This window comes from Thermobia domestica, chromosome 7, assembly GCF_964235325.1.
Source record: "Thermobia domestica chromosome 7, izTheDome1.hap1.1, whole genome shotgun sequence".
Classification (NCBI taxonomy): Eukaryota; Metazoa; Arthropoda; class Insecta; order Zygentoma; family Lepismatidae; genus Thermobia; species Thermobia domestica.
The window spans coordinates 201,467,662-201,487,404 of record NC_137460.1 but is presented as its reverse complement, the minus strand read 5'-3'; the positions used below and the strand labels follow the sequence as shown (position 1 = coordinate 201,487,404).

Sequence of the window (19,743 nt, the reverse complement as noted above, 5' to 3'; positions counted from 1 at the left end):
TCATTTGTATAAACTTTTATATTATCGTTTTCATATCTTTCTAATTCATTTTCATCAAATGTACAATCTGGAGAATCTGGATATTCATTCTCACCGTCTAACTTATGCTTCACATCAACGTCTTCTACAAACTGACGGTTCTCCATCGCTAACAAAACTATACATGCCTATTTTTTAAAACCATTATTTAAATAAAAATTTCAAATGACGTCACGCGCTCGCGCCCGCGCACGCGTGTATTTTCCGTTCGCGCCCCCGCGCCTTCCCGCCCGCGTCCGCGTTTCCACCGCCACCGGGTTAAAAAGTCTTTTTATAACAATCCACTATTGTTCAGCACTTAAATTATTATTCTTTAACGCATACACCTGCAAGGTTTTTCTTTACATACAACTACAAGGTTTCTCTTTTATTATTTCTTTATAACAAGCTAGCATTGTTCAACAAGTTTTCCAAGGTTTCTCTTTTATTATTCTTTACATACAGCTGCAAAGTATTCTATAGTTCTATTATTTCTTTATACCCTTGTTCAACGATTTTCCCAAGGTTTCTCTTTTATTATTTTAAAAAAATACAGCTGCAAGGTTTCTCTTTTATTATTCTTTATAACAAGCTAGCATTGTTCAACAAGTTTTCCAAAGTTTTTTAAAATCATTTATCTTTTCAACTTTGACATCTTTTATTATTCTCTTTTGTGTGACTTTTATACATACAATAGTACAACAACCATTACCTGTCATCATATGTCATTTAAACAATCGTGTATTTCTATAGCACTATACTCTCTACCCATTGTCTCCCGGCGCCCCACTGGTGCTTCACTATTACGAATACAATAGGTTTCTATTGTTATAACAAAGGACACATGCGGCGAAAGTATGTGGACATTCTCCACCAAGAACTACTTCTGTGCTTCAATATTTCCTGAATTATAAGCCAAAAACTTAAAACAGAGTTGGAAACTGGATACAAATTTTCGATATTTCTTTCGAAATAAAATGTTTGCATTTCTCCCGCATGTGAAGCACAAACGATGGGACTAGTGCCATTTGGTAGTGCATCGTTTGTGCTCATTTGTGCACGAAACCCCATCGTTTGTGCGTAATTAGTTCCGGAGATTTGAGCGAAAAACTGGTAGGGAGCCAGCGTGAACTTGGCCCTCCGACCTAAAGTTAAAACGACGAAACTAGTATCATTCGTTAGTGCATCGTTTGTGCATCAAACCCCATCGTTTGTGCTTCAATAGTTCCTGACTTATAAGCCAAAAACTGAAAACAGAGTTGGAAACTGGATACAGATTTTCGATATGAATAGAAATTACCTGCACCATTCCTCGACACAGTCCTCCGCCACTACGTGTTTGTCATCTGGATATGAACTTCTTTATTTCGGTATCGTAGAATTTTATTTCACCGTCCATTCGCACTTAGAAAACGATCTGAATCACTTCATTATCCATGATACGACTAATAATGCTTAAGACTTGTAAACCCTGTTCCTTAGAGGTCTTTATACGTTATTCATTCAATTTGCATTTCCTTAGAATTAAACTGCAACAGTGATTCTTACTAATTTTCAACAAAAATTTTCCCTTTTTGCTAGTCCCATATGGCCCACAACGTTAAGGGCGACCCACCGACAATCTGTCCGCGATCCTTGGAGGGACTGGACCCACCAGTTGAGAATAACTGAACTAAGGACCGCACTTACTGTTTCCGAACGAAAAACCCTGTGAATTCCACCCTTTGAGGGTCAATACTCTTTGTATATTGATTTATAATACAGTATTTACTGGACTAATACATCTATCGAAACCAGTTTTTCCTCTAAAGCGAAATACTTGGTAGTTCAGTGATAGAGTGCTCATGTTTGGTGTGAGGGTTCTCTCGTTCTATTTCAGATCATGAATTTTTTTATTTATTTATTTTTTTTTTTTTTTTTGTGGACAACATTGTGTCTTCTCGGATACTTCTAATTTTCTCCTACACTCTCATTCCATGGATTATTTCACAATAATTAGCTTTCATTTTTCATTGCATCTGCTTCTATTAGCCTAAATCACATAACCGTGAGACGTTAGACATTTCATTTCATTCCACTTCTTCATATAAGGATTTATTCTGTACTGAGACAAAGTAGATAAACGTGTATCTCTGATTCTTTTGAATTCTAACAGTGTTCTATCCTGAGCAATGTACAATTATTTTTATTCCTTGAAATGTTGTACTGATTGTCGTCTATTTACCTCTTTCAACTTTTGATAAAATACCCCAGGAATCCTTCAGTTCCTTTGAGGGTCACCATTGTGCAAAGTCCAACTGTGCATTAATGAAATCAACGACTAAAAATAATAACAATTCTTTTCCCGACTTCGATCCGACATTTTGTTCTCGAGTTATAGCTGTTTTTGCATTTTTCGTACATATTTCCGACTGGTCATAGCGCCGAAACAGCGATGCAAATACGCTAGTTGTCGCCATGGGCAAGAACTCACCTCAGCGCTCCCCTGACAAAACGCTCCCCTTGTCCAATTTTGCGCCCTTTCAATCCAGCGCCCGGGGCACAAGCCCCGTACGTCACTGCGCCGAAAGGAAGCATTTCCGCACAAAGGTTGGTCTATACTGTGGTGTTATTTTTTTTTGGGGGGGGGGTGTAATATTAAAATTTTGTTAGCCATAACGTTATTAGCAAATGTAAATAAATTATTTTGGCAAGAGCATTGGCTAACCAAAAGTCCTGTCAACTACAAAATAAGATATACCTTTAGTTAAATTATGGAAACGTGAATATTTAAATGATGTAAAAAAAAGGGGGGGGGGGGTTGCTAGTATATTTACAATGATTTATTGAAATAGGTGAAAACTTCTGATCTCTTCTAACTTAATAAACATAAAGAAATAAATCAATTTTTGGTTTTTTAACCTGTATAAAAAATATTTAAAATATATAACTTTTTTGTGGAATGTGATTTTTACCACAATACTTTTTGTCATATCGAGGTCAGGAGTGGTATCCAAAACGTTGTCGATGTTGTTTTTGAAATATCCTGTATATACGTATATGTTTCCACCTGCTATACTAAGTGGACAACAAAATACAGATTTTTTTTTTCTGATAGCCGTCGTGAATATACAATCGTACTCTATGAGGAAACCTTTAGCCTATGTGATCCCTATGTACAACTTTTCCCTTTCCCTATTCTCAGCTTTTTTTTTTTAATGACAAAAGGTATAAGTATCTTTTTAAATAAAAAAGACAACAAACTTTGCCTCTTCCTGCGAAAAATGCTACGAAATAAATGTTCATGTATACCGTATATATTATAAAATTCACGAACATAAAAAAAAATATTATGCATTATTAAAGCCCTCATAGTAAAAATAAAATATGTTGTCCACAGTCCGGATTTAAAGGTCTCTCGTATCGTATGGCATAAAATTTACTTTAAAATTTCAAGATTTTGCAACACAACCCATAAGATTATGCGATACACCTGTTGGGAATCGATCTTTGCTCTCAGAATACATAAGCGGGATTCTGGATTTTAAGATCCATGATATGGTAAGATATGCAAAAATAAATATTTACCATATTTGGATATGTATACGAACACCTGAAATAGTATAAACTTCGGACATAGAATCCCTCCTTCACGAAATTCTGTGTACGCCACTGTTAAGTGATATAGTTTCGGTGATGGAAAGGGTGTCTTATGCTCGAATTTAAATCTCACCACCTTTCTCTCTCTCACTCTCTCTCTCTCTCTCTATCTCTCTCTCTCTCTCTCTCTCTCTCTCTCTCTCTCTCTCTCTCTCTCTATATATATATATATATATATATATATATATCACTTCCTACGAACATCATATACCCATCCTCCTCGTCATCTCACACCACCACTATAGAGAAAAATAAAGGATGCAGGTCAAATCTCCCCCTCCACGTACATTTTTGTTTTGATTTTCGCTCTTTCACCTTCGTAATATACTTCGTTTGAATAATGTAGAGATAACTTTTTCTAAGTAAGTTAACTCGAATTCATACATTTTTGTACTTAGTTATTGCATTCGTTAATTATTAGACTGTAATGTTTGTTTTCAATATCGATTTTACTTCCTCCGGTTTTATATGGAGCTCATTTTCATTACGAACGTAATGAGGGTAAGCTGCAGTACTTGTTCATATGTGAATGAAACATATGAGCAGTGAAAAATAACATACTTTGATTTATTTACAATTCTAAATAATTTATTTATGCACTTTTAATAACTCTGTGTTTATTATTTCCAGGGTTTAGCGCGCTATTTCTTGCCGCGCAAAGATCACCCCCTATCATTTGTATGCTGTGTAAATCCTATCCGTACGGCGGAGGTATACAAGACACCGCACCAACCTCACGTTACGTTTGTAGGAGGAGGAAGTGTGATATGGAGAGTATTTTAAAGATTTATTTGAATAATAAATAAAAAGTAATAAGGGTAAGTGACTTAATATTATCTATCCATATTTTAAGAGATAAATGTTACTCTTTTGTGTTGTGAGTCGTAAAACAGTGTGAAGTAAATATATTACTAATACAAAAGTGTATTTGGTGGCGTTTCTATGCGTGTGTGCGTCTGATATGAGCACCATTTAATATGTAAATATTCTGATGTTGAAGTATTTGGAATTGAAATTTGTATTTTAGTGAAAGGCGTTAAGTGTATTTCGTTGTGTTTACTTTATTATTGTAGCATCTTTCATATTATTATTGCATATGACGCCATCTTGTGATGAACCTGCAAAATACCAACATAATTCGTGCGTGTCAATCCCAACTTTCATGAGGTGGTGCATGGCCTTTCCACTTTGTTTAAAAATTCGAAAGAAGTTTGTGAAATATGTAGACAGTCAACATTAAGCTTTTATATATTTCCTTGTGTATCAATTGTAAGTGATACCGGTATGCGATATTTGTAATACGAAATTTATTGTTATAAGGTTTACGTACAGCTGGATTTTTTTTTTTTTTTTTTTTTTTTTTTTGGGTCTTGGGCAATATCGATGTAGGAAAAAATGGTCGAAAACAAAGTTGAGGTATAGTGAATAGGTTAATGACTATTACGTATTTTGTTATGATACAGTGTTACTAATATGCATTTCGCGTACTTAGCGACAGTGAAGAATGATATACTGTGTGATGTATGTATTTATTTCTAATTAGGGCAGGCTTCCAAGATATACACTTATTTTCATGGTGTACTGACATGTGCCTTAAGTTTGGATCGTGTTTTTCTTTTTCTGACGTAAACAAACATTTGGGAAAGTGATCCACTATTAGTGAACTGTGGTATTTTTTTATGTATAGGGGGGCGTATTGTGGTCAGACAATGAAAAGCTGAAATAGAAAAAAATTGATGGAATGATATTTTAGAAAGATAGAGCATGGAGTTACTGTCATTTTTGTTAGTTTCGGTACAGCTGCTTACGGTTTTTCCCATCTATCGTAGAAATAAAATATCTGGTTCCGTTAATTTGTTATCAATAATATATTTTCAGTGGTCAGAGATCCGGATAATCAGGCCCGAAGCAAAACTCCTCTCCTCTAGACTAGTGCAGCGCGTGCGCAATTGGTATATATGGTGCCGGGTCCGATTCCCGTGGGAGAACAAAAATTTACTTTCACAGTCATTCGTTCTCATTAATCATCCATCTCCTTTAGCGTAATTGACATAAATATGGCACATTAAGTTAAATTTCATTTTTAGAACAGTTTAAGGGATGCATCTAGACTGAATGGTATAGCACCTATCGGTGGTGCAAATGGTCCCTGGTTCGATCCTAGGCCATGTGAGTTTGTGATGGACATCGGATCTGTGGACGCTACTTCCGTATTGTTACTCCATTGCTTGGTTTTTATAACCATTCACTTCTCTTGATGATTCGTCTCCTGAAAAAGCCTAAACAGCAAATACTTGGGTCCCTAAAGGCAAGGTTCTAGAACACAGACCCCGCTCTCATTGAGCTGTAATAAAGACAGAAAGCAACGTGCCCTGGGGGGGCTCTAACCCGCCTTCACTCGCTTACGCTCGCTCGGCAATACTATGTGAATTAAATATTAAACTTTGATACAGGAAGGAACCAACTTACATACTAACATATATGGGGAGGGACCTGTGTTCTAGAACCTTCCCGTCACTAAATGTTTCTCTTTATTTTCAAAATAATTTAAACGAAGAACATAATTTAAAATACATATTTTTATTTCAGTGAAGCCAAACGTAACCTAACCGAGGTTAATTTTACAATGCCCGCTCCAGCTGGTATACTTACCCAGAAACTAGATATAACACTATTAATTTTATGAAAATGGGCCAGAACTTCCCAAACCTAAAGGTAACCCGTTTCTACCCCTACCCTTTTAAAGCGATCTTGCTTATCGATTCTCAGCTGCATCGTTTATTGTAAAGTTTACCCCTAACTGTACTTCTGAGAAACGAATATTTTTAGATTCATATCCCTCTTCTTAGACTTGGTTACCCTCCCCGCTGGCATAGTGGTTAGAAGCATGCATTTGATGCACTTAGTCCTCGGTTCGATTTCCAGTGGGAGAGCATTGAACGTGTTACTGTAGTTCGGATTCCATCTTAGACCGGGGGGCAGGGTGGCTTAGTGCGTGTGGTCCCTTGTTCGATTCCCGGCCAAGTTAGTGGTGGACGACAACGTACCCATGAATTTTCTCGTTTCCTCCCACTTTCTCATTCTACCTTTTCTTCCATCATTCACTTGCCTTAATCATCGTCTTTCTTAGCCTCAAAGGACATAATTGTGGGACGTTATACTCAAATTTTCATTTTATCCATCTCACTAGTGTCGGTGCTGTAAAGGATGCTATTCCACAACAAACAAACACACAGACATTGGCGTAGTGGTAGAGGGCTCATCTCTGGTGCGCATGGTTTTTCGATTGTAGACTGTGCACCGTATCATATTCGTTGGTTTACGCATGATTCTTTCTGTTATTGCGATCCTTTTATGAACTTTCACTACGTTGTATTCAGCATAACTGGGGTAATTGCACGAGACGTGGAAAGAATTTTCGGTGTGAGTACAGACCTTCATTTACGATCATTTTTGGCATTTTAGAACAGTTTCTTCCAGGCATACTTCCACTTCTCTCCTACGCCTCAAGTTGGGCAGCTTTTCCTCTGGGAGCTAAGGAAAATTAAGTTGCTATTACAGGTCACTGTTGTGCAGGAGACGTCCTTGAGCAAATAATTTGTTTCTTCCCGCTCTCCCTCAAGACAAAATTTTTCTGGTAGAAAGTGTGTCTTAGAACATTGTTCTCGTACATGTTGATCTAGAGGCGCACCATCGTGAGTCTACCGGGTTCAGATCCCCCAAATACTCATGAATATTTTTCGTAATATAGTTTGGTTGTGCTTGCACCAAGGGCACACTTAACAGAGCTCTACCCGGTCCGGACCCCCCTCCAGTCTTTTAACTGAACCTCCCTATCTCTAACAAAAGTGTCTCACTGCACGCGTGCCCTAAGTACCGCCCCAATTACCTCATTCATGATTGTGGATTAACATCGAAGATTCCACTGAATCGTAAAAATCTGGATCTGTACTCAGAGACAGGCATTAAGTAGCATTTAAACATAAAACTTCACATAGGTGTATTGATAATGTCTTCGCATATTTTGCAGTAATCATATTTTGAATACTGATTGCCTGCACAAAAGGACAGGACGTAAATTTTCAAATATTACTGCCTCGAGAAACGTTCCAGCAATGTAAATATGAATCTAAAATGCATACATTCGGATCTTGCTTTATTATGCTGATTTTTTTCAGTAAATGCATGAGGCCTTTACAACAAACAACAATATTATGATATGGTGAGTTTATACAAAAGAGTAAACAAACTGGAAATCAGTTATATAAATTAAAGTGTATGCTGAGGTAAAGTTTGTTTCGTATTATTACAGTAGAAATACAAAATATTTGTAACATTTCAGCAGTTTCATCTAAGTTGTTCCAAAGATAGTACATATACCTCTAAAGCTAATCCTGCTCAAATTTACGTGTTGCAAGTAATAGTTTCCTAAAGTTAGGTGCAATAGGAATATATTATTATTTGGTCCTGACTTCTTGCAAATACGATAATGATAGTCAAGAGTAGCTTATATCGGAGGTATGTTACGTTGAGTTTCGAGTTTTCCATATACTTTTCAGATTGGAACGTCTTGAAATGTTCTCACTGAACTCTACAGTAATTGACTAGAACATACCTTGTGCAGAGCGCTTCCACAAAGTAAATTGTATGATAGGCCTACGTACTGTACTGTAGCTGGGAGCAGTAAGCGTGTTCAGTAAAAAGTAAATAAATAAACTTCCAACTAGATAAGTGTCGTTTATTACTCTACCGAGAAATGTTGCATTTGATTGCCAGTGGGAGCGCAAGTGTGAGTTACGTGATATTTAAGTTAGATCCACATATTATGTCAGTAGTGAAATAGTCAACTTTTAAAAAACACAGCTTGATCCATGAATTTTATTAGTATTATAACAAAAGAAAAATCCCACTTTTGTTATAATACTTACAAAACTTTTTCTTTCTTGAATATCTCATGTTATTCTGATGCTAAGGGACACTGAAAATGAACGAACTAGTAGAATGCAGAGGATTTGAAGAAACGGGAAGAACTCCGAAAAAAAAAAAAAAAAAAAAAAAAAAAAAACGGTGATGATTGTTTATCACAGAACCCCACATGGCACTTTTAATCATGACAGGAACACATAGCCTGACGTTCTCATTGTTTCGTATTATTACAGTAGAAATGCAAAATATTTGTAACATTTCAGCAGTTTCAGTCAACACATCCTACTTGGCGCTAACTAGGTTAGACACACCACGGACCAGAGATGAGTGCTCTATGGCTGAGTTATCGCGGCCCCACATTAGAAATTGTTTTCTGGTCCTATTTTAAAGAAGTGAAGTTAAAATGGTATTTATCGTTTTATATCCCACTCAAATGCCTGTAAGTTAAGCCAGGCGAATGATAATGAAATTATTGGTGGAATGAGAATGTAGAACGAAACAGAAGATTCCATGAACATAATGTAATCTAGGATTGTGCGATCGCGGGCCTCATTTTTTTTATTTTTAAGAAATATATGATGATGATGGGAGTAGAAACTTATAATTGATAAGTATGTTAGCGAGATTCTTCCATATTATTGGGATTAAATAAATAAAAAAAAAAACACTGAAAAAACGTAACAGAATAATAATAAATAAATAACGGAACGTACTAATAACAATTACACTATGTCAGGGGACGAGACACACTGTATGCTGGATTGGTATGTAAGATTTGTACTTAATTATACTTCTGAAGGATAATGGTTAAAAGAAAGCCAAAATATGACATGACGGTTATGAGACTACCTTAGGAATATTGTTGAAACATACTGATAAACCCACACTCATTGTAATGTGTTAAACGACAGTTAGACAGTTGCACTTGCGGTAGGTTTATAAGGACCAAAAAGCTTAACATGAGCTAAATATTTAAAATCGCTTTGGACAAGGTGGCTCAGTGGTAGAGCACTAAGCTCTGGTGCAAGGGGTCCATAGTTCGGTCTCATGTATTTAGAGTTTGTGATGAACAGTTTTTTTGTGGTGATGGTGTGTCCCATATTCTTTCTTCGTTAGTTATTTCGTAATCAGTAACTTTCATTACTCATAGTCTCTTAGACCTAATTAGTATATCCGTGGTACGTCCAATTGCAGATTTCATTTTATTTTTCATAGTATTTGGTCTAGGAATTAATTCGTGCGGTTGGTACGCACACATTGAAGCTGTAGTACAAACACAAAATACATAAATACCTTAAGAAAAATATTGTCCATCGCTAGCCACCACTTTCGCCCATCTGTCAGGCAATGTACGGATTCCGTGGCGAAAGAAGTCCTCATCCTTGGAAGCGATCCAGTCAGAGACCCATGTTTCGATATCTTCTGAAGAAGTAAACCGCTGTCCAATCAAATCGTTGTTCATGCAATCGAACAAGTAGTAGTCCGAAGGAGCAACGTCTGGTGAATACGGCGGGTGGGGTAAAACTTCCCATCCGACATTTTCTAAATAGGTTTTGACCGGTTTTGCGACATGTGGGCGAGCGTTATCATGTTGAACAATAAGTTTATCATGTCTGTTCTCCCATTCTGGTCGTGTTCTGGCCAGAGCTTGCTTCAAACGCATTAATTGTCATCGATAACGTTCTCCATTCATAGTTTCACCCGGTTGCAGCAGCTCATAGTACACCATACCTTTCATATCCCACCATATGCACAGCATAACCTTTGCACAGTGAATATCTCGTTTTGGTTGTGATGGACCTGGTTTCACCCAGGCCTTTTTTCGTTTAGGGTTCTCGTAATGGATCCACTTCTCATCATCCGTAATAATTCGATGCAGAAACCCCTTTCTGCTCTGTCGTTGAAGCAGCAATTCGCAAATGGTTTTTCGTCTTTCAACGTCTCTGTCTTTCAATTCATGTGGAACCCAATGTGACATCTTTTGAATCATTCCCATGGCTTTCATGCGTTTGGAGTCTGTTGTTTGATCAATGCCTAATGCTGCTGCAAGTTGTTCCTGCGTTTGACACGAATCCTGCTCGAGCAATGCTGTCAATTCTTCGTCTTGAAATTTTTTTGGCTGTCCAGTTCGCTCTTGGTCTGCCAAGCCGAAATCACCACTTCTAAACCGTGCAAACCACTTCTGACACGTTCGCTCAGCTAGAGCATGGTCACCATACACTTCCACCAAAATACGATGACTTTCAGTCGCACTTTTCTGCATGTTAAAGTAATGCAGCAGGACACCCCGCAAAAACACTTTATCAGGCACAAATTGCGCCATGTTCACTTAACTACAAACTGGTGTTGTTGACGCTTTAATCCACTGCCCTATACTACGAACGATACGCGATGACAGGGGTTTGCAACACATGTGTGGATACACGGAACTGTGGGACGCTCCGTTCGTTGCGCCATCTCTTGTCCACCCGCACGAATTAATTCCTAGACCAAATACTATGCAGAACTTGCAATGGGTTGGCAAAAGTGCCTGAGTATTACTTTCTCCTGGTTGTTTTAGGAGATCACAATGTATGTAGTGACATAAGTTTATCCTCTTTTTAATCGTTACTGAAGCGTGATGGACTTCGATCGTTTGAGTGGCCATAGACAGAATAACTCGTCGTAGGTGTTGCTCTATTAGAAAATTCCACCTGCTTATTCAATGAAATCATTCGCAGGTTTCCCCTTCGTGTGTATTGTAATAGGTTCGGATCACAATGGAAGTTTGATCTTTTGAAAACTTTTTAAATCCACGGTATCATTGGACGGGGAAAATTTTTGTTCTGTACTTCAGAATGCCAAATAGTTATGTGAGCTTGTTCTCTGTGATAGTGACTACCATGACTGCTTAATTGCTAGACATTACCTATTCCATAATTGTAAGTGAATATAGTGTGTTTGGTATTGTTCTGGACATAGTCTCTTCAGTTGCAATTAAGTGGTAAATTGTAGCAATTCGTCACTGCGAACGCTGATTCTTAGATGTACTGTTGTACTTTGCACTCTTCCTGATCGATTTTAGACGTAAATAGTACGTACATTAGTGTTGAACTAATATGTGTGGATGATAATATTAACCTAATTGTATTACTTTTAGTTTTAAGTGATATCAGTTAAAGTTAAAAATGGCTTGTGTGGAATAAGATTAAACAATTCTAATTTTATTAGAAATTTCAATTGTCGCTAAATGGTAGATTTATCCTTCATGATTCTTGTTACTTATTTTAAGAATTCTTTGTGTTTGTATTTGAATGCTTTAGTAGTTGCAGCTTAATTTCAAGGGTATCCTTGTTTGTCCGAGAGCGTGTGGACTAATTAGAGAAATGTGGATAATATTTAAGTATTGGCTTTGTGTGATGTATGCCTAGACTAGTACTTATTAAACTGTAGTGGACAACAGTAGCTTAATAATAGATACAGATATCGTAGGCATTTTTTTAAATGAAACAGAAATTAAATTTCTAGTTTAACGTTTCATGCCCTTTAGGCAAAAAGAGATGGATAATGAATGAAAGTGAATGATTATGAAAAAAAAAAAAATAATAAACAGAACTGATTAAACCCACGGGACACGATGTAATGCACCGCGAACTCGCGTGCCCAGGTTTTTTTTTTTTCTTTCTTTGATATGCATTTTTAGCTCATTTAACATCAGCAGTTTCCGTAGCCCTATTCCTCTTACGACTCGAATAAGATAATTGAAGACTGCTCAGTACTTAGCTTTGTGACCATGGGGGAAAACTAGTCTCCAAGTGACGGAACTCAATATGACAAAGGATATTCACGATGTTCCCAATTTAAAATTGTTGGCTGGTCTGCTTAATCCCGTCGGGACCTTGTTCTAGCTACCTTACATTAGAGTGACATTTTTGTTTAATATGGCCATTTCTGCACCTGTTCTTAAGTTGTAGGTCCACGTCTCATAAGCCTCGCTGCTGAAAGGGACGGTAAACTAAAATAAAATCAAATCTTAACATCCTATCTAATTCATAGTACGAGGTGTGATTAATTATTAACTCCATTAAATGATACTGAACTGAACTACTGTATCTAGTCTATAATGTCCGTTGATTAGAACCTTCGATTGCTGTAAACGTTGATGTGATTGAATTGTAAGGAAATGGTTACTTAGAGAGACATATATTAGAATGTCCACATATGAAAATCAAATTTAAAGAGGCGAATTTAACAGTAAATCGGTGGGTGATACGTGCGGAAATCACTTCCGCAATTTATTTGTAAATTTGGTTTGTTGTTTCCTTGTGAAGGTCATTGTTTCGCTAGAGTAGTTGTGGTGGTTTCATCGTAGTCTTACACCGCTTTGATCTTGCACGGATGATCCGGATTCTGATTATGGGAATTTTTTGACAATGCAAAAGAATTTCCGGTTTTCAGTGACTATGAAGGCCTACATTAAAAGTATCTTCTAAAATAGGGAATACTTTCCTATCATTTATTTGTTATTAATGAAAGTAAACGTAGAATAGTTTGGAATGCTCTGCTTTTGGAATGGGATATAGCTGAATATCTGAAGGATCCTTAAATACTTGATTTAACAAAACGTAAGTACATTGCGATTTTTCCCAGTCAAGATATGTTCAAGTTTATAATTTTAGGATTTTCTCTTATTTTTTCTCTCCTTTCCTCTCGCCAAGTGATAAAGGTGAAGGTATTGAATAAAACTGTATTAAAACTAAATAAAGCAGATTGCATTATAGAGTAAGTGCATTTTTTTAAAACGTTAGTTTGAATTTGGTTTTTGCGGCATGTATTTCGTAATTTGATTTCGGAATCATCGGACAGTTCTTGGAAGTAACCGAGTACTATCCATGAGAAAAACTGGAAGAAAAGATACAAGAGGAATTATCTTTTATTATTATTTGAGAATTATTATGAAACATAAAAGGAGCGGATGTTTCTCTAAATTAATTTCTGAATATGTAGGTAGGGTTGTTGATGCTCCTAGATAAGTTCATACCGGTTCGTCTAGACTTATTTACCGTCTGAACTTGCTCCATCTTCCTATCTCTCATTTGGCTTAAAGAGTGTTGATTTTCAAAGTGGAATCCTTCCAAAGATATTTACAAAAAATGTATGAGAAATTTTACTGACGACTGTACAAATTGACTTGCAGGTGTCAGATCTGAACAAAAGTTTATATACATGTATCAGTTCCTAGTTTCTTATTGTTAGTTGAAAAGGTCCGTCCATGAAGCACGTAATAATGCGTATTTTCGTAGGTAGTTTCGAAGTATCACTCACTCCTTCATAGGGCTTGAAAATTCCACTCGCCTGCTCGCCATTGGCAAGTACTTTTTTACATTTGGCGAGTAAAGTCCGATCGATCAAAAACATGAACTCAATAATAAATAGCAGATGACTTTTTTTTTTTTTTTTTTTTGTAAGAGACATGCAAATAAACAAAATATGTATTGATATGATTTTTGTTTATTTGTATAAACATTGTGACTGCAAAATGGTCTGACTAATAGATTTTTTGGCTGGCGAGTACTTGCAAGCAAGATTTTACAAGTCCTGCTTCTTCATTGTTACCGGTAGTGATTCTTCGTTCCTAATAAATATAACCTGGTAAAGAACTCTCTCATTTGGCGAATCATGACAATCATTAATTGGAAAACAAACCGTGAAAGTGCTTTTATGTTTTTCTCGTTCTTCAAATTTTGTGGTACGGGATATATATATATATATATATATATATATATATATATATATATATATATATATATATATATATATATATATATATATATATATATATTTCTTCTGTCTACTATATATTTCTGGCTACTAAAACCATTATTGAGTGTGTATTTAATTTAACTGCACCTTTATATATTTAGCATATATATATTTAGCATAAATAATTAAATATATTTAGCAAATTGTTCATGGGAAATATGTATTATTTGTTACATTCTTCCTGACAGTAATTACGTTCTACTGACAACATTGGGTAATAAAACGAAATTGCAAAAAAACCGCGTTACTGGATTCTTTAGGTAAGAAGGCTGATCCTAATATGCATTACATAATTTCTTCGAGTTTTAATTGTTGTAAAGGGGCGAATGTTAAATTCATGTTCTCCATGTGGTATTTTTAAAACATAAAATAATAACTTTTGCGTGTAATTTAAGAGGATTAAACAGGTTTTTAAAAGTCTATACATTGTTTCCTAGGAGTTAAGAAAAAAGTACAGTCTATACTGAGAATGTATTGTACTGAAAAGTTATCTTATTAAGAGTGAGAAGTACGAGTTGTCCTTTCGTATGTTCATCAAAATCCTTGCTCTAGTGGTAGATGAATACCTTGGAACTACATATAACTTAAATAAAAATGTAATTGACCAAAGCAAACGCTTATTAATGTGGTCCCGCGCAGTATAGTCGCTAATGCTCTTGCCTTTGGTTTGAGCGGTCTCGGGTCGATTCCCAGTGGGCTTTTTCAGGCCAGCCATTCTGAGTGAGGGTTTCCTGAATTTGCTTCATTTACACCACGTAAATACTGGAATGGTACCTAACACAATGGTCCCAGGCAACTTCCTTCCCCAATTCCCCGAGCGGTGTGATCACCGAAGGACTTCATTCCTCATACATGACGGACAAGCATGGCCAGAGTGCTAGGAGCCCATATATTTTCTAATCCTAATCCTTATTCTTACTAATCTCTGTTACAGCTCTTATGTATGATACGTTGCCAAACTGTAATAAGTGTTTGTTTTGGTTAAATTTTACTTGTACTTAAGTTAGAATGGTGCACATATTTTATTCTTAACATTGATTGATGTAATTACGTAAATTTTGTGGGAAGTTGTGATTTATGAGCAGTACCTTGTTCGTGTGTTTCTAGTGTTTAGTTCGTTCCTTCATTCGTATAAAGTATAATTTACGTGTAATGGCACAATCTTAGTTTTTAAATATATTTAGCAAATTGTTCATGGGAAATATGTATTATTTGTTACATTCTTCCTGACAGAGAAACATTAATTGTACCAGTTATAGTATTTTGAAGTTACACAAACAAGACAGGGACACTGCACTTACTAATCTTTCAGTTAACTTCAAAAATTTTGATACATATAATTTTACTCTACAAGTTGTTTAGTACGTTCTCATAGCTAGAATTTCTTCCGGTGATTGAGGCGGTTTATTATTATTGGGTTTTCCTAGCTGCACTGGCCTAGGTCTATCTATTACTTGGGTGAGTAATCACTGGGAGAAACCAGATGATGTCGACTGTGTGCTGTCCGTTTAGCATTGTCGGAACAAGTCGAGAGCCGTTTGGATTAAAGAAGTAGTGAATTTCGGTTAAGAATACCCCCAATGCTCAATCATTCAACGACTAAACATTGATCACATTTAGAGAAAAAAACAATGTTAGCAAATCTGATTTTGTAAGTATACATAACTGATTGATAGAGTGCGGTTTATCTTTTTTCAGCACCGAGGCTATGTGAAACTGAAAGTATTGTTTAATGTGGAATGAGAATTGCTCCATGGAGTTTTATTCTTTTGCCGAGGGTCGAACTCGGAACCACGCGTACAGAAAGAAAGCACGCGCGTTACCCACTTGGCCACGAAGGGCATACCCAATATACCCCAGATATGTTCGTAATAATATATCCAAGGTGACTCTCTAATGTGTCTTAATTTTCTTCTTCTACACTACGCTGTAATACATACGTATTTTGTGTGTGTGAATGTGATGCTTATAATCAAATACAAAGGCTGAGTGCTAGATTTTTTAATAGTTTAGTGATGGTAGTTGTAGAGAACCCTTCCAAGGTACGATAAGCACTGGGAAATTGAAAATAATAATAATAAGCGCTGGTTAAGGAATTTTTTTACTTTGTATGACAAAGTAAAGCTTTTGTCACTGTTTTTATCTGTGGTTGGTTACCTGTTATAGGGTTATTTGATCATATAGGAGGAAGGTGAAGAAGTGGTTTGACCTGGCAACACTGCTTTCGTCAGCTGATCAGCTGTTTCTGCGTGAGGCAAGTTTCCATGTGGCAGATGGCTCTGGTGACTGTTATTCTCTCGCGGAATGCCGTAGGCAACAATACTTAACATTTAAATCGCCTATTATTTATACCTCGTTCATGCCAAAGAGGCATAGTTACAAAAGGATGAAATTATAATCAACCACAATAATAATAATAATAATAATAATAATAATAATAATAATAATAATAATAATAATAATATTATTATTATTATTATTATTATTATTATTATTATTATTATTATTATTAGCAAATGTTCTAACGTTTTGCCACGGACAGTATTTTTGTCCCCGTTCATCTGCATCATGCTTATTAATTTTTTGGAAGTAAATGATAGATTTGTATACTCTGAAGCAGAATGTTCAACATTCCGAAAGTTAGTGTCTCTGTGTCAAACAGTTCAGAAGAAACATATACCGGTAATGCTCATTAAGTTCCCACTTTTTCCTTGCTATTCAACAAAAAAATATTGAAATGTGCAAAACGGATCAGAGAAACATGTATTAAATATTCCACTTCCTCGTCCTCTAATGATATTGTATTAATAGTTAAAACTTTCCCTTCCTCATCTCATTGGAATATAGCTTTCTCATTAATTGGAAAATAATGCAGAGTTATTCTGTGTATTAGAGATTCCAGATAATACAACAGATGTAATGGCTTCGTCTAGTGCAGCGTTTCTCAACTTCTTTCAATCGGGAATCTTTTTTATAGTCAGAATTTTTCAGTGGACCACCCTAGGGTACTTGCATTTCTAAAGTACTATTAATTAAAATTCCTGATGTTAATAGAACCACATACTAGTTCCTTTAATAATTGAAGATTATCAGAAATATTGATAATGTATACGGTGAAATGTATTACAAATTTTACAAAAGATTTTTTAGATTTCGTAACTATAGTGTGTGACACTTAATCCATGTGAATTGTATTTGTGTCTTGTCTTTTTTGGATTATTGTTCTATTGAGAGGACGATAAGGGCAGAAGTAGAGGACCACAATTTGTGAAACCTTGGTGTATTGGATCATTTAAAAGAATCGAATTTTCCCTTTTCGAAATGGAATTTCGGAAATTCCTAAAAATGATAGTAGAGTATTGCAGTCTGTATATAAAAATTACGTAGGTTTTACAGGGCACTAAAACTTTAGTCGTAGAACGTTCACCTCTGGTGTTTGAGGTCCTTGGTTCGACCCCAGTTCATGCCAAGTGAGCATTGTCGTGGGGAAACACATTGTTTGTGGGTTTTCTTGGGGTTTTCTCATTTTCTTCATTCCAACATCCTCGCTAGTCTAGTAGCTAGCGCGTGTGGCAAATTTTGTTGTGGGAAGTTATTAAATTTAGGATATTAACTCCAACAAACGAACAAACAAAAAGAGTTTGCGTAAGTAGATGATGTATGCAGATTTCATGTACTGAATTTCATGTCTTCATGTTAGCGGTTAAAAAAAAAATATGGAATGTATGCAGTGATATTTTTATGCACTTTGCTTTTTATCAGTTCGATGGGCTTAAAGCGTGGTAATAGGTACCCTGTAAACTTAAAGGAACATACCTTTCAGTGGCCAAAGAATTATCGAAACAGTTTAAACTACTTCGGACGGTGATTACCTTCATAAAATCAAGTATTACCCACGGGAGTTGAGTTAGAATTTGACCTTGAGCGCTAATCTCACATCAATCAATCCGCCGCTTACAGCGACGTTGGAAACTCTGTAATGTGGGAATCCGATTCGGCTGACATGCTCGACGTTCTTAGTGAGGTCCATCATGTTGCAGTATTCTCCCGCAAGAAGCTTGGCAATAGCACACGTCACAATGTCATTGATTTACCCCAAAGGTCCATTCGGCTGCCACAAAATGAAGTTTTTATTGTGTTTGAGTACATAGAATGACATATTTCACAAATTAAATGCAAGTAAGGCTTAGGATCACACTTACCCTTAATAGAACAAACGTGTGTGTGTTTGTTTGGTCCTTTAGGGACGGCTATTAGTCTTTCTTCAGACGAAAAAAAAAAAAAAATTAAAAGACGTGAAAGTGATGACCTATAGGCTCATGACAAACTAACACACCGCTCATTTCCGTCCAAACTACGTCATGGTTTATGTACCACGTCCGTCTTGAACGAAAGGATCAGTTATATACCACGTCAATCCAAAGGGTTAATGTAGGTTTGTCATGTTAGGGAATCCCCGAAGTTACAGTGATGTAGATTATAAACTGCAATGAATAAGTGTAACAGTCTTTAAAACGGCAACAGTAATGGTGCCTTAAAGCATTTTACAGACCATCTTTTTATATTACTTAAAAAAAAAAAAAAAAAAAAAAAAAGAGCAAGACTCAAATCTGAAATATAGTTACGATTTTGATGTTTGTTAGGCCATATATATATCTTGGTTGGTGATAATTCAGTGCATTGTTCGTGGGATCTTTCGACTTACTTTCCATGTGTTCAATAATTTGCGGGTCAGTGCCGTGCCGTAATCGTTCGGTTGTGATCTGCAAAATCCAGAGTGGGAAACTGGGTCTGGACTGGGAATCGGATGCAGGTCTTCGGTTTAATAAACTGGTGCGCTAACCACTGCTAAGCGCACAAGTCTTAACCTCATTCTCAGCTCCGCTGCTACGATTACTGAAAATACTGTGCAGGTGGTTACGAACTTTCATACAGAGTGACATTTTCCTGAGATTTTGGCCTAGAGCGAAAATAAGTAAAAGTAAGTTTTAAATACGAGGCCTACTTAGCTCTCCCCCCTGGTCAAGTCTATTGCGTGCCCTTTGGTGCACATAGTCCCGGGTGCGATTTCAGGTGAAGGGGTCTTGAAATTTCAGCGCATTGTTCGTGGCGGTTCGGATTTCACCTTGAACCTTAAGTTCACGTCTAATATAGCCTCGGTGCTGAAAAAGGATGCTAAACTTCTACAAATAAACAAAAGTAGGACCGTGTCCAAAAGATACAAGTGTGCATTCGGAGTACGCTTACTTCCAGAACTGACGTCACCTAGTGTGCGTCAAAAGGTCCAAGTTCACAAGTCTGCGAGTGCATTTGAGTGCATAGTACGTAGTGTGCGAGAATGTACACTACGTTAGCACA

At 36.4% G+C, this 19,743-nt stretch overlaps 1 protein-coding gene across 4 annotated transcripts in view; it reads left to right on the top strand.

Moving 5' to 3' along the window:
- Positions 1 to 19,743, top strand: part of LOC145690656 (uncharacterized) — a 256,803-nt gene that overhangs the window by 102,630 nt on the left and 134,430 nt on the right. For 3 of the 4 annotated variants that reach the window (XR_014132253.1, XM_081765766.1, XM_081765764.1), the window contains exon 2: positions 4,288 to 4,475. The gene's annotated coding sequence lies outside the window, so the exon portion shown is untranslated. Of the gene's footprint in view, positions 1 to 4,287; positions 4,476 to 4,771; positions 4,927 to 19,743 lie in introns of those variants that run through there. The other variant, XM_081765765.1, reaches the window with a different exon arrangement.